General features: G+C 31.9%; 1 protein-coding gene across 3 annotated transcripts in view; it reads right to left on the reverse strand.

Moving 5' to 3' along the window:
* The window catches only part of NOVA1 (NOVA alternative splicing regulator 1), a 143,289-nt gene that overhangs the window by 83,065 nt on the left and 44,878 nt on the right, over positions 1 to 15,346 (reverse strand). Inside the window, exon 2 of one of the 3 annotated variants that reach the window (XM_019655688.1) lies at positions 14,500 to 14,601. The exons of the other annotated variants lie outside the window; for them this stretch is intronic. The gene's annotated coding sequence lies outside the window, so the exon portion shown is untranslated. The remainder of the gene's footprint in view (positions 1 to 14,499; positions 14,602 to 15,346) is intronic. 3 annotated transcript variants of the gene reach the window in all.

Genomic DNA, 15,346 nt, shown 5'->3' on the forward strand with positions numbered 1-15,346 from the left:
ATAAGAATATATATCAGCACAAATATATAGAAAACAATCAGAAAGCAAATACATCAAATCTCTAGTAGTTATTTCTTGGAAAAGCATGGAGGAGTAGGTGAGAAGGCAGTTTAATGTTTATTCTAATTTATATTATTTGAACTTATCAAAAAAAGTATTCATGAATTACCCATGCTACTGAAAGAAATGATTAAAATCATTTAAAAAAGACTGCTTCCTAGTATTTAACTGGTACCCATTAACAATTAAGCTCTATTGGGGGTGCACTATAAAAAGTAAGACCACTATGTATAAGTGAATAAATAATAGAATCCAAACCTATTTCATCTAAATATCATCCTCTCTGAATTTCCTCAAGGCAAGAATTCTAAATATAATAATAACATCAGCACTAACAACAACCAACATTTATGAATATTTTATATCTGATAATACCATAAGGTTATCTGTATGTACAAATTCATGTGCAACAGAATGTTAGCATTCTATATGATAAACATCACTACTAACAGAGAATTCATTATTTTACAAGACACCTTTTAATTTGCTGGATGAGTATATAAGCTAGACTAATATTTCTTATACAAACCAATTCCAAAGATGTCTTTAACTTCAGATAAAAATGTGTCTACTCCTTTCTCTATATTCAAAGTCCTTCAAATGTGTGAAGATAACTCTTTCTGATTTCTCTTAACTAAACATATTTATTGATTAAATTTGTTTTCACACCATAGTCAATTAACTACAAATGGATCAGAGACCTAACTATAAAAATTAAACTATGAGGGCCAGCCGAATGGCTCAGTTGGTTAAGAGCTCGCTCAAGAGTGTGAGCTCTGAGTAACAGCGGTTCGATTCCTGGCCCAAGCTGAGCTGCCACTGAGCTGCCAACAGGTGGCAGGATGGCTCAACTAAAAACCAAACAATCAAACAAAACAAAACAAAACAAAACAAAAAACCAAACAAAAAAATTAAACTATGAAACATCTAGGCGAAAACCTGACATTTGCAAACATTTCTTAAGACACAAAAAGCAAGAAACATAAAACATTTATAAACTGGACTTCATGTAAATTAAAATTTTCTGCTTGAAGAACTCAAATAGGTAAATGGAAACACAAACCATACATGGGAGAAAATATTCCCAACATGTACATATGACAGAGGACTTGTATTCAGAATATGTAAAGAACTCTTGTAACTTAATAAGAAAATAACCCAATCAAAATGGGCAAAATATTTGAAGAGATGGTTGACCAAAGAAAATATAGCAATGGTCAATAAACACAAGAAACCCCATTAGGAAAATGCAAATTAAAACCACAAGGTTAAATGACACACAAATTATAATGGCTAAAATTTAAAAAGCCTGACACCACCAAGTATGGATGAGGATGTGGACCAACTGACATGCTCATGCATTGGCATTAAGAGTGTAAAACGGCAAAACCTCTTTGGAAAACAGTCTGGCAGTTTCCCAGAAAGTTTAATATTCCACATGACCTAGATATTCTAAATATTTACTCAAGAGAAATGAAAACATATGTCTGAACAAAGACTTGAACTTAAATGTTCATAGCAATTCTATTCCTAATAGTCAAAAACTGAAAACCTAAATGTCCATCCATAGGTGTATGGATAAAAAACCTGTATATTCAGACAATGACTTACTCCTCAATGATAAAAAGGAATAAATTACTTATGAAACAACAGGGATGAATTTCAAAAACATTATGCATAGCAAAAGAAGCCAGACACAAAGCTACATAAATACGATTCTATTTAAATAAAACCCTAGAAAAGTCTAACTGAATCTATAGTGACAGAAAACAGATCAGTGAATGTCAGTGACAGGAGGAATGAGGGGAATAGAGGGATGGGGTGAGAGTGGTCTGGGAAGGTGGTCTGGGAGGGGCACTATGGAATTTTTGGCATGATGGAAATACACCTTCTCTTGACTGTGGTGGTAGTTACGTGGGCTTATATTACTCATACATGTAAGGCAGTTGGGCAGAGACTTTGAAATCACCCTCATAAAATACGTTTTGAAAGGCTTTCTTATCTTTTGAGGGCAGAAAATCTTTCATTTTGATATCGATATTTCATGTGCTTGGCACACATGTGCTGAAAAATTACTTCAAACTAATTTCAAACATTATGTCTAGACTCCCTCACTACAGAATTCTTTATTTCACTTTTCCAGATAAAGACTTACTAAAAAATATTATGAAATAAAATGACTTCATTTTTAGATCACCCTTCATGCTATATGGTTCAGAAATCTTTTAGAATGTCTATTTCTTCTCCCCTGGTTAACTAGTGAACCTGTTTGTAGTAGATACCCTTGGTTTCTAACAAAATATCTATGATGCAGACATTGACTTTCTTATTCCAACTTTTTCACGTTAATGACAGTTTGCCTATCTAGAACATAATAATAAGCCTTTCAAATTAAGTCAGAGCTACAGCTTATGACATAAAGATAAGGCAAACATTTCCTTCAACCCCAAATACACCTGACAAAAGCTGGGAGTTGTATTAACTTTTCCCTCACTTACTACTTCCAACGAGTGAACAAGTCTTTGATGATTCTATTTTGTTAGCATTTTTTCATCTATATTCTTTTCTTCCATTCCATCTCTACCTCTATCCCTAGTTCAGAAGGCACTTACTTTTTTTTGTGGTAATGCAATGGCTAACCTGTTTCTAACAATCCTGCCTTCAGTAGAGTCTTTCATGCTGCTATCGGACTAATCTTTTAAAAATATGTATCTGTTAATGATAAACCCAGAATTAACATTATTAACAGCCTATCAATGTCTACAGGGAAAAGTGTTAATTCAAGAACAATCCACAATATAGCTCTGAATCTCTAGCCATTATTCCTTCTTAGCCAGATATACACTCCAGCTATAATGAACAATTCTTTCTGTTTTCAATCATTTTTATTATGCCTTAGTGCCTGCTGCCTGTATTCATGATGAAATCCTTATCAGAAATTCTGTTTAAGTGTTAATTTCTTCTGTCTTCCTCCTAGAAAAACTAACATTCTTCTCATTATTACATGTTTCCTGAGATTAAGAATCCTATGTTCTTTATTTCTGTACACACGGCACCTAGTACAATGCTTACAACATAGTATGCGTGCAACAAATGTTCCTTTAATATCTTGACAGAGTGGACAACTCACTGGGAACAATGCAACTTTTCAAAGTGACTCAAACAAAAATTAAATGACCAAAGAAATTTAAAAGTCTGTCAAAGAATTATACTCAAATAAGCTCAGAGCTCCTATTGCTTTTTATGATCTTTCAAATTTTAAATGAAGAAACAATTTTCATGCTATAAAAATTATCCCAATCTACAGAAAAAGTAGAACATATTTAAATTCATTTTATTAATTAGCATAACTCTGATATTCCCAATGGAAAAGGAAGTCATACACAAAACCAACCACATACAAATGAATCACATTTATTAATGTAAACGTTTAAAAAATCATAAGCTACTGGTAAATTAAGTTTAGCAATGTACTGAAAAATGGATACACTGTAATCATATACAGCTTAATCCAGGGATGCAAATGGAAGTTAATAAAGAACAATGAACAAATCACTTTCCTATGATTAGAAAAAACAGCTATCCCAAACCAATAGCTAATGTGATAAATAAAAGTAAAAATATTTTGGACATCTGCATTAAAGATTGAAAGCAACACTAAGATAAAACAGAAATAAGACGTACAAAGATACTACTGTAAAATACAGAAAAAATTGATTACTTATTGATTTTATGACTGTCTAGGAAATGAGCTAAATGCAATCATACTTAACATAAAAGTTCAATAAAAGAGACAAAAGTAAAATAGTATAGAAAAAAAATACGTTCCTACATATGGTAGGCTGAATACAAATAATATCCACATCCTAACCCCTAGAATTTGTTAATGTCCCCTTATATGCCAAAGGGAACTTGTATATGTGCTTAAAGATCTTGAGAGATGGGGCGATTATCCTAGATTATCCAGGTTAGCCCTAGGTATCATCAAAGGATACTCATAAAAGAGAAATAAGAACGGCAAAGGAGGATGTAGATGTGATAACAGAAGCAAGAGGTTGGAGTGATTCAAGGAAGGGGTTCTCAAGCCAAGGAAAACAGGAAGCCTCCAGAAGCTAGAAATGGGAAGGAAAGGGCTTGTCCCCTACAGCCTCCAAGAAAAACCAGCCCTATCAACACCTTAACTTTTGCCCAGTAAAACTGAATTTCGACTTCTGGCCTCCAGAACTGTTAAGAGAATAAATTTGTGTTGTTTTAGGACACAAAATGTGTGGCAATTGTTTAGTGACCACAGAAAATATACTATAGAACTATAATAATTTGTTACTAATATTAATGAAAAAAAAATAAAGAGCAACTAGGACTGAAGACCACAAAATACTGGGGGAACAAAAACAAACAAAACAGAGGCAATAACGTAACAGATTGTGAAAGGAGTGAGAAAGGATGCTATGTTAGGAATTTGGGAACAGCTGCTCTAATGACTAACATATGACCTAAAACATGAATGATGAGACATAGTCAACCATGTGAGGCTGGAGAAAGAAGGATCCAGAAAATGGAGAATCGCAAATGCAAAAGGACACAAGGCTAGACAAAGGTTGGCTTGTTTGAGAGGTGCCTGAACTGTCTAGACCACAATGGGCATGGGGGAGACTGACATAATACGTAATTAAAAATCTCAAGGCCAAATCATGTTGGGACTTCTAAATAATCATAGAAAGTTAAAATGGTCCTCAAAACAATAAGGAAAATACCAGCATTCCAGAGTAAACAAGGCTAGACACAATTCACAATTGAAAAAACTGCAACTGGTCAATCAACATACACATTCAAATTTCAACCTAGCTACTAATCAAAGATAAATGAAAATAGCAAAGTATAGTTTTTTTTTTACCTTTCACTATTTATATATAATGGCAGTGAGATGAGAAAATGACAAAAGATTGTTATGTATGCTAGCAAAAAATGAGGAAAAAACTAAATAATCAAAAATAGAGATGTAATTTAAATAAACTATGGTACACTTTTTTTTACCATGGAAACATTATATCTTCAAAGGCTATTTAATGTTTAATTATGTCTGATACAGTGGATGAAACCATTTCTAATACAGTCACAAATTCTATCAGTGCTCCTCCAAAACATTCTACCTCTCATCATTTCTACAGTGAAAAGCCCTGAAGCACCATAATTTCTAGACTACTACTTCCTAGTAATCACCTCCTCCAGATCCTCAGCCCTTTCCCTTAGTCACCTTCCACACAACAGGAGCAGTGATTTCCTTATTGTTAATCATCATAACATTCGAGTGCCCAATGTCTTCACATTGTGGCTATGATAAAATTCTAACTCCTTACTATGGTCCACTTGATCTGCCCGTATTATTTGAAAGACCTCACCTCCTGCCAAACACTCTTTCTCCCTAACAATGGTCAACATAGACAGCATTTCTTTCTTTTCTTTGAACATGCCAAACTCATTCAAATCCAGACCTTTATCTTTGTTATTCCTGATGCCTGGAATGTGATTTTTTTTTCTCCTAATCATTTAGAGCTCAACTCAAATATCCTTCTATGAAGATGTTTCCTCTTGCTATCCTAGCTAAAGTATACTCCCCCTCAACACTTTATCACATGCACTTATTTCCTTCATAGTGTTTATGCCTATCTAAAATTAAGCATTTATTTAGTGTTATATATTTATGTGTCCCTCTTCATTTACAAGAATATAGCTCCCTGAGAGCAGAGACTTTCTGTATTCTCAGAATGTAGGACAGTGCCTCGCACTCAGTATTACTAAATAAACATTTATTAAATGAATGAATGAATGAATGAATGTAGAGTAAGAATAATAGAATATTGTACAAATAACAGAATGTTAATTATATTAAGTTTACTAAGTGTCACACAAACTATGGATATAATATGTAGGGTATAAAAGCAATAAATGCTAGCATTAACATAAAATAGACAAATCTGGAAAATAGATACAACCCATATATGCTTCAAATTTTATTTTTATATAAGCCATATAAAATTAACCTGACTTGAAAATTTATCATTTTCAATAAAATAATTAAGACATTAGATTTTTAAAAAGTGAATTAATAAAGTTAAGAGCTCTTATGTACATACACGTATATATGTATAGATAAAAGACAGACAGATATAAATATACACAAACATACACACTAAGAGAGAGTGAAGAGCAATGAGAAGACTATAGGATTATGCTAATCCAAATATGCAAAACTATAGACTGAAAATAATATTTTTAAGAGAACACATTTAAAAAAGTCATCTTATTTCTGTATAACACTAACAAACATTTATTCAAATAATTTCATGAAACACTCTAAAAAAACAGAATAAGCACATATTCAAATTCAATCTAATCTGGAATGACAACACCTTCAAAATGAAAATGTTCAGATATCAGTGATTATCTTCAAAGAATATAATAAGAAGAGGCAAAAAGGAAAAGTGAGCCATCTATATAGTTCTAGCACATTAATCACTAAAATATACTACAGCAGATACTCCTGGGAGGCCACTGTATCCTCTTACGAGGATAAATTAGATCCTCAGTGGGACCGGTAATTGGGTTAAAGACTTTTGTAAATAATGATTTACTGAGAATGTTTTCCATGGAAAGCACGAAGATGAATATGTAGTTCCTACCCTCAACAAAAATGTAATATAAACAGAAAGACAGAACTTGTATACAAATCTTGAAAAATGAGAGTAATGAACTAGAGTTTTAGCAATGGATACAGAATGAAGCACAGTGATGCAGACAACATCTTAAAAGCAAGACAATTAGGATCCTGAAATAAATAGGATGGCATTCAACTCCAAAAGGAGAGGAGAGAGTGATATTATTTTGATCCCGCATCACAAAGTACATGGTGAACCCATAGCAAGAATGACTGAGGTTGGGAGACAAAATGAGAATGGAGGACTAAAGGTTTGGCTTGATTTCAGACATGCTAAAGCTGTCATAACCTGTAGCACAGTGAGAAAACGTGGAGTTAGAATTTCAGAGAGAAGCATAAGCTAAACACATGAATTAATAGCCGATTTCCTTATTATTTGCACTTATAACGTAAGTAAGGTATATGCATAGGAGCACTATCTGAGATTAAGTATGAAATAAAAGACTAGGTTTCTGATGAATTTTAGAGTTCATTACCATTTAATTTTTAATATTTTACTTGACCTAATAAAAAAGGGTTTTGAAATTAAAGTCCTATATAATATCACAATTAAAAAACAGTCATTTAAAAGGGAGGAAAACCCATAATAAATATTTAAAAGTATGTTTTAGATGATGGTATGTTTTGAAAAGCTTTCTTTTTAATCATTAATTTTCCTATTTGATAACCAGTGGATGGATATATATAGCAGATGCTTCCTAAAAATTTTTCTGGATTTTAGTTTTCCCAAGTATGCTCACAAAAACTTAGAAAAACACAATTTTATGCTTTCTAATATCAAACTTCCATCATGTAGCAATATTCAACTTGAAGTTAAAAATACAAGAATAATTAATTTTACTGATTTTTTAAGGTAAATGGAATGTTGGCGCTACTGCAATGGTTGGGGAAGTGGGTAAACGGGAATAAACAGTGTTTAGTGATACCTGAAACTGCGAATCACTTAGCCATAATTTTATAGTTTGTTTCTTCTTATGAAACACAAAAACTAAAGTCTACTGGTATAAGAAATATGATTGCATACAAGTAATTATATACAGTACAATTCTTGGCATCTACACTATTTGAAATTCAACCCTGAGATCTGCCATATTTAGTATTTTACATAACATTTTCATTCACTAAGGTTACAAAGCCAGTACTAATGGATAAAATTATCATGAATGAATATTAAAATGTCACCAGTTATATTGGAGAAAGTTAGTAAATAAAGTAAAAATCTTTCTTTAAAACTCTGCATGAGATAGTCCATATTTAATGCGGAAATAAGGAACAAAATATTACTGGAATATTTTATCGCAAATTGACTTATCTTCTCTCAAATGTTAATGGTCTGATTTAAAGAGAAAATATTTTTCTATTTTACCTTCTTAGTATACTGTTTGTCCTCATTTGGAACTTTCCAGGAAAAAAAGTTGTAGGCATAAAATGAATTTTTCATTTGATTTAATTATCTAGTCATCGTATATTTGCTTTACTATACATATTAAAGAATCCTACTTTTAGCTAAATTTCAATAATAAATACTAAATTATTCTGTTGGGGAATAGCCGAAATTCCCCAAATTATTTAGACGCCAAATTATTTAAGGCAACTTATTTACAGTATTCACTCAAAATAACAATAGAATAAAAAGTCTGATTGAAACAGCACTTTACTCCCAACAAATACAACTATAATTCAGAAAAATTAATTTTCTGTTCTAGAAATACTATTCTCTCATAACTAATTTTCTTGGTGACTAGCAGCTTGCTTTTTTACCATTTTGACCATATTTAGGTAATATAATCTGAAACGCTGAAGAACTTAGAAAAGAAAGAAGAATATCCTATAATGGAAAAAATAATTTAAAAAAACCTTTTTTATTTTATTATTGTTTTTACTTTCAACATGAACCTTCTTGGAATACCTAGCTATCCTTATTATAATTAACACCATCGGGGTGACCAGTTAGCTCAGTTGTTTAGAGCATTGTGCTGATAGCACAAAGGTTGCTGGTTCAACCCCTGCATGGGCCACTGTGAGCTGCGCCCTCCTTGAAAGAGCCAACTGTGCCATTGTAGCATGAAAGCAATGTGTAACCAATGACCATGGTTGTTCCCCAATGAAGTTAAAAAAAAGATTGTTAAAAAAAAAATTAACACCATCAAATGTAATAAAGAATAAAAGCAATGAGATGCAGAGAAAATGAAAGAAAACCAACTGTACCAAAACGGAACTAAAGCCTGAAACAAAATGTGTCTATGAATGGATGAAGAGCAACACCACGGTTTAAAAAAAAAAAAAATCAAAGGCATAAAAACGAACTCTTGCCCCCTCAATATTTTTTGGAATAAAGATGAAACTAAATAAAAATAGAAATATTAATTACTCAACAATTGTTTTATAAACCTTAATCTCAGTGTTCAGGAAAGATTCATTAATTCAACAAATAATGTATTGAACACATAAGGGAGACTAGACAGTAAGGGGTTCACCAATAAATCATTCAGTGGCTGTCTCAAAAATGCTCACAATCTAGTCAGGGAGACAGGCATATTTATAGGTTACACAATAACACTTTAAACAAAGCATTAGAAGAACACAGAACACAGTAGAGAGAAGTATTTAGTCTAACTGCTAAGACCAATAAAGACTTCACCGAAATTGAGCATCAAAGATTGGGTAGGATTCCACTAGGACTAAAAGACAGAAAGGACATTCCAAACACACAGAATAGACTAAGACAAGGCATGGAAAACAGAAATGGATAGACAGTCATAGAAACTCACAGAAATGCAAGCTGCCCATTATGGCCTCAGTGTAAGTGGTATAATAGGATATTAAAATGGGAATTTTCCTGTTTTCTCAGTTTTAGCTAAGGACCCAATGCTGAGAACAATGGGTTGGTTCCAAGTACTAGAACTGACAGATCATCTATGTGACATTTGAAAGGACTGGCTGAAAATTGCTGAGACATCCTTTAGTCTATCATTCACATCAAAAAATGTAAGCACATACTGGAAGAAGGGAGCTTATAGATTGCTTGAGGAAGAAATGGAACAGTGCTTCACTCAGTTTTGCCTATGTCCTTTAGAATACAGGACACACCACATGGTATAGGATCTGGACTTAGACCTGAAAAAAAGTCTAAAGGCAAGAGGGCAAGGTGACCTCAGTCTGGGCTAGTGCCTTAGAAATGGCCAAGAGTTCCAGTTTGTGAAGAATTATATTTTCCCATGGGACAGATAAGGACCCCTAGAAATGGGACTAGCACTGAAGCATTTTTAAAGGAACTCAACCTAGAGGACTACAAAACAGAAAGAGAGAGGGGGGGGGGGAGGGAGGGAGAAAGAAATAAAGAAACAGAAAGAAACAGACTGGAGGTAGACCAGAAAATCAGAAACTAAGAAGGATAGTCAAAAGAAAACAAACAAAAGAAGTATTGACTGTATCAAAGAATTACAACTGGGTTATCCCCAGAAAGTAGGAGTCTTTGATAAACCCAGAAAAGCAAAAGAAAGAATTCAGAAGAGATAAAGTACTTGGACAGAATTTATCAAGGGGCAGAAAATAACATTCAGGAGTGGGATTTCAGGTACAAGTGACAGCAGAGAATAAAGGAACTTTCTGCTCGTACCCTAGTGAGTTCATCTCTTTTAATAAACCCATTAAGAGCAGTGAATTAGCAAGCAAACTAGTCTAATTATAAGGTCATAATTTTGATATGACTATTGAGCTTGAAATGTATTCTATAAATATAGAACAATGAAAGTTACTTTTTAAAGAGTACTAATCATATAGTAATGATATATGTTTGAATTCGTTTAGGGTGAACCACCATCTACTTATAAAATGTTCACTCATTTCCTGAGTTGCAGAAACTCAGTTAAGTACTGAGGAAAACAATTAAAGGCAGACTTCAACCTCAGCAGCCAAGTGAAAAAGGCAGTTACACTACATGTACTAATGCAAGAATGGTAATAAGCAAATCTTACAGGGTCAGATAGAAGGATCAGCTACCAGAAGTATAAGGGATGAACAAAGTGTAGGAAACATCTTAGTTAACAAGAAATCTAAAGAACTGAGGAATGAGGATGAGTTACACAGATGATTGTAGCTTAGGTATAAAGACATGTGTGTGGTTGGAAAGAAAGTCGCTGGCAGACAAAGCCCCAAAGCATGAGATACTCTGGGAAATGCAAAAAGTTTAGTATCAATCAATCAATACATGCCATTTGCAAGGAAAGAAATGAAGTTGAGGACATGAGGAGGCGGCCAGATCACATGCCTAGACAGAAAATTTGGATTTTATCATAAGGACAATGGGGGCCACTAGAGTTTTGGTAACATTCATTTTTCTTATACTACCATAGCTGATATATGTTAAGCTCTCTTTCACATGTGTTTTATTGTTTTTTTCCTCACAACAACCCTGTGAGGTAGGTGTAATGATTCCCAATTAACAAATAAAGAAAAATCCTTAAAGTTGTTAAACAATTTATACTTCATTAAATAACTACAAAGTAGCAGTCAGAATTCCAGATCAGAAAATGCATTAGGGAGAACGAAAACACACACACACACACACACACACACACACAGAAACTTCAGAGTTAAAGAAAAAATTTTAAGTGATAATGCTTGTTAACTCAGTATTAAAGATAAAAAATATTTGTGGAATCAAAAGTTATTTATGAAAACTTATACATTTAAAATTTTCAACTAATTCCATTTATATTGAGAAATACCTGCATAATTCATATAACAGGCAGAGTTAATTTACATGTGTAATAAGATAAGCAAAGACTGAAGTAATTATATGAGTATTTTATTTCAATATGTCTGCCTGAAGTTATTTGGAAAAAATAAAGACCTTATATATTCTAAAATATATAAATTCAAACTGCATATATTATTTTATGAATATAAATTATATTTTGGATGATAATGTCTGAATACTAAAGTTTAAATGAAATAACTCAAATATAAGCCATTTAGTATTCAATGAATTGTCCACCTAATATTAAATTGCAAAATCATCTCCCCATTATTCACGATAAAACACTTGAAAGTTTTCATTCCCTATCATAAGAATTTGCTCAGGAAATCTGATAAGACAATTTTAAAAAATCCTTTTGGGATGAATATAAAAATATGTCCCTAATTAAAAGACAGAGTACGTATTTTGTAAAACTGAGGAGAATATTAGAGAATTTAAAAATATGGAGTGAAACTATGTAAAAATGTATGTTCTTTAAAATTAGTTTAAATTACATAAGATCTATACTCAAAATATATTTCTTTATATATTTTTATTTTCTCACCAATTTCACACTTTCTTCAGCTGATCCTAATATTTCTTTTTAAAGCGTTTAACTGAAAGCTAGAAGTTGGCAGATTATTATTGCAGAGGTCTAAGTACATATCATTAAGTACTTGAAATTCATATTATCTACGCATTTACTTGATTTTTCCTATTTCAAATAGAAAATTATAATGGGGAGGATAAAAAAAATTAAAGGTTTCATTAAGATTTAATTACTCTTGATCTAGTTCTTATTTCTGAATTCCAAAATGAAATAATAAGCCCAACCATAATTCTGGTCCTTCAGAGTAAGATGAAGAGCCCTCCCTTTGAAAATAATCAAATAGAAATATTACGTTTCTATAATATACTTTATGCAATGAAGATAGTTTCTAAATAAAATAAATTTCCAAATATACAATTTAACTAACAAACATTTCCCTTTATTTTTGATTATACAGATAGTACATGTTCATTAAATCCAATTAATATACAAGTATATTCAATAAAAATGTTTCCACCTAATTCTCTTTTCTGAATAATATAAACTGTAAGTATATTAAAGTATAAGATTCAGAGAGTTAAAAATGGTATCTAGTAAGTTGTTAAATTTACATCATCCACAGAAGGTGTAATATATAACAATTAAAATCTTGTATAATTGAAAAATTTATACTCTGATATGCACAATAGGTAGTTTGTACCTTTTCATGAAAACATTAAATAATATATAAAACATATGGTCTATTCCATCAAATATAATTACTTCAGTTAATAAGATGAATGGGATTAAGCAATACTTACAATTACACTGTTTGCAGAAAATGCAAAAGAACCAATTATAGCAAATTAAATTTTCATATATTGATAAAATACCCTTTGCTAGAGATACATAAGTACATGTCTAAACTATATTCTTTAAAATATTAATGCTTATTTCTTTAGGGCTGTGACTATTGAATGAAATATTAAGTCTATGTAAGTAAGGAGGGGAAGCTCCTTTAAAAGTTAGTTTTTTGGTAATATTTAACTACATTCTACTCTGAATGTAATAAAGCCGAGTTTTGCTAATTTACCTGATGCTTCCATGTTCAATAGGATATTGAGAATTGTATTGTATTTATTCTCAAAAATATATACATTTTTCAAGAGTGGGAGTAACTGCACTACAAAATTAGTCGAAAATCTTTGTAGGAAATCAGACCTCTTCTTTTGACTCTAAAATACCATCACTCAGCACTTAATTAATACAAGTAATATTTTAACTAGAACAAAATCACTTGCACCAAAGTATCTCATTTCCATAATGTAAGGTACAATTCCAAATGCACAGAATTCCACCCCTGAGTTGAACTGAAAAAACTTAAAGAAAGGGTCTCTAGAGAATAATTTCTTCCACCCACCTCATTTTACAAGTACGTAAACTGTGGCCCAGAAAGACTTTTATCTGCATTCACTGAAAATCTATAGGTATAGAGATATACACAAATATCATTTAATTTATGACACATAATTTAGATTAGCTAAAAAAAACACTATATTTCATATAATCATCACAGGTTAAGACTGAACCCTAACAGACCCTAATTTCTTGCCAATAGAAATGACTATAGAAGCACAAAGAAATTTAAAAAAAAATTGATAATTAGTACATCATACTATTGACTAAAAAAGCAAAACAATTAAATATGACAATCCATATCATATTGTTTAACAATAGACACGGCAGTTTCTAATGTTATTTTCCTATCCTATAAGTCATAAACATGCCAAACTATTACTAAAGATAGCACTCTTATAAATTTGTCTTTACAAAAGCAGAGAAAATCATTAAATAATTGGATTGGGGAGAGAGAGACTAAAACACAGTAAGTGGAAGTTAAGATATTTAACTGTTTCTTCTCTCTCAAGCTTTGTTTCAGTATGTTAAAAAAAAACTAAACTCAATGTTTCTAAAATAAAGAATGAATACTAGGTTCATCATCAACTGGCTCTGATACAAACATTTCCCCAAAAGAGTGAAAGTATTAAGACTAAGACACACAACGTTGCAAGCAAAGCTAACTAGGGTGTTCTTATTGTATTATAAGTTGATTTGCTACTTTAAGAGAACAGCTCTAAAAGCTTATATAATATTGGCGTGCTTCTTTGAAAATATTTAAAAACAAATTGACTTCTTTTAAATTTCATTAAAAGTGAAGTATTTATAAAAGCATTTTAGCTTCATTTGCTTTTAGAACAAAATAATTTCCATTTGTTTGTTACTCAGTTCGGTAGCAATCGCAAATTACATGACCTTAGAATAAAATTTAGAGCCAGGGAGGGCAGCACTAAGTTTAACTGACCTCAATACATTTTTAAATGAAGCTCTCCCCAGTAATTCGTTATTCTCTCTTATTGGGTTTTCCAGTCTAGAGCAGGTACACAAGAAACTTACAGTCTATGTAGTACTCCTAGTCAGTTTCACTCTGCAGATGGCACAGTGGAGAAATACCTTCTGTACAGGACCATGTACAATTTCTTCTGCAGCTGTCAGCACCTAGGGGAAAGTGCGCTGTTAAACAGTTGCTGCGTTCCACCTCAGAAGTGGCTGCAATTCGGTGGTGGGTGAAGTGATTCCTGTACATATATACAGGGATGAAAAGTACTATAGAAAATGAAAATATTTAACAACAAAAGTGGCTGTCTGAAAACTGTGCTACAGCAAAACAGAATACATCAGTCAGTCACAAGAGCCCTACACAGATGAGCTACCATTCATTTAAAAACTGAATGTTAAGAATGACTGAAGGAAAAAATAGAAATAGTTATTCAGTTCACAATGTAACTCAATGTTAAAACCTCTGTGTTAAAAAATTAAACCCAAACATTGTATATCAATTTATAACATTATTTCTATAGTAATTTACCTAATACCAGGCAAATATATACAGTAAGATTCTTCATGCTTTCCAGCTAATTTAATGCTTTTGTTTCAGGTGACAATTTCAAGGAGGAAAAAATATATAAGTGAGATACCAGAATTGAAGCACAAGTAACATTAAAATATCTAAAAATAAATGAAAACCATTCTGAAATTCTAAATTACTTTTATGAAATAAACCCCAAATTTTATGAAATAACTAGTCCTCAACACTAGCAGTGGTAATATTACTTTTGGAGCTTTAATAGCAACCCCATTGTAAAGTGACAATTTCTCTTCTCCAAAGTCATGCTGCATTAGAATCTAAATACAGTCTTTATCCTTTGCTCATATAAACAATGAGTTAACCAAATGTATGGTA

Source organism: Hipposideros armiger, unplaced genomic scaffold (genome assembly GCF_001890085.2).
Source record: "Hipposideros armiger isolate ML-2016 unplaced genomic scaffold, ASM189008v1 scaffold_243, whole genome shotgun sequence".
Lineage (NCBI taxonomy): Eukaryota > Metazoa > Chordata > Mammalia > Chiroptera > Hipposideridae > Hipposideros > Hipposideros armiger.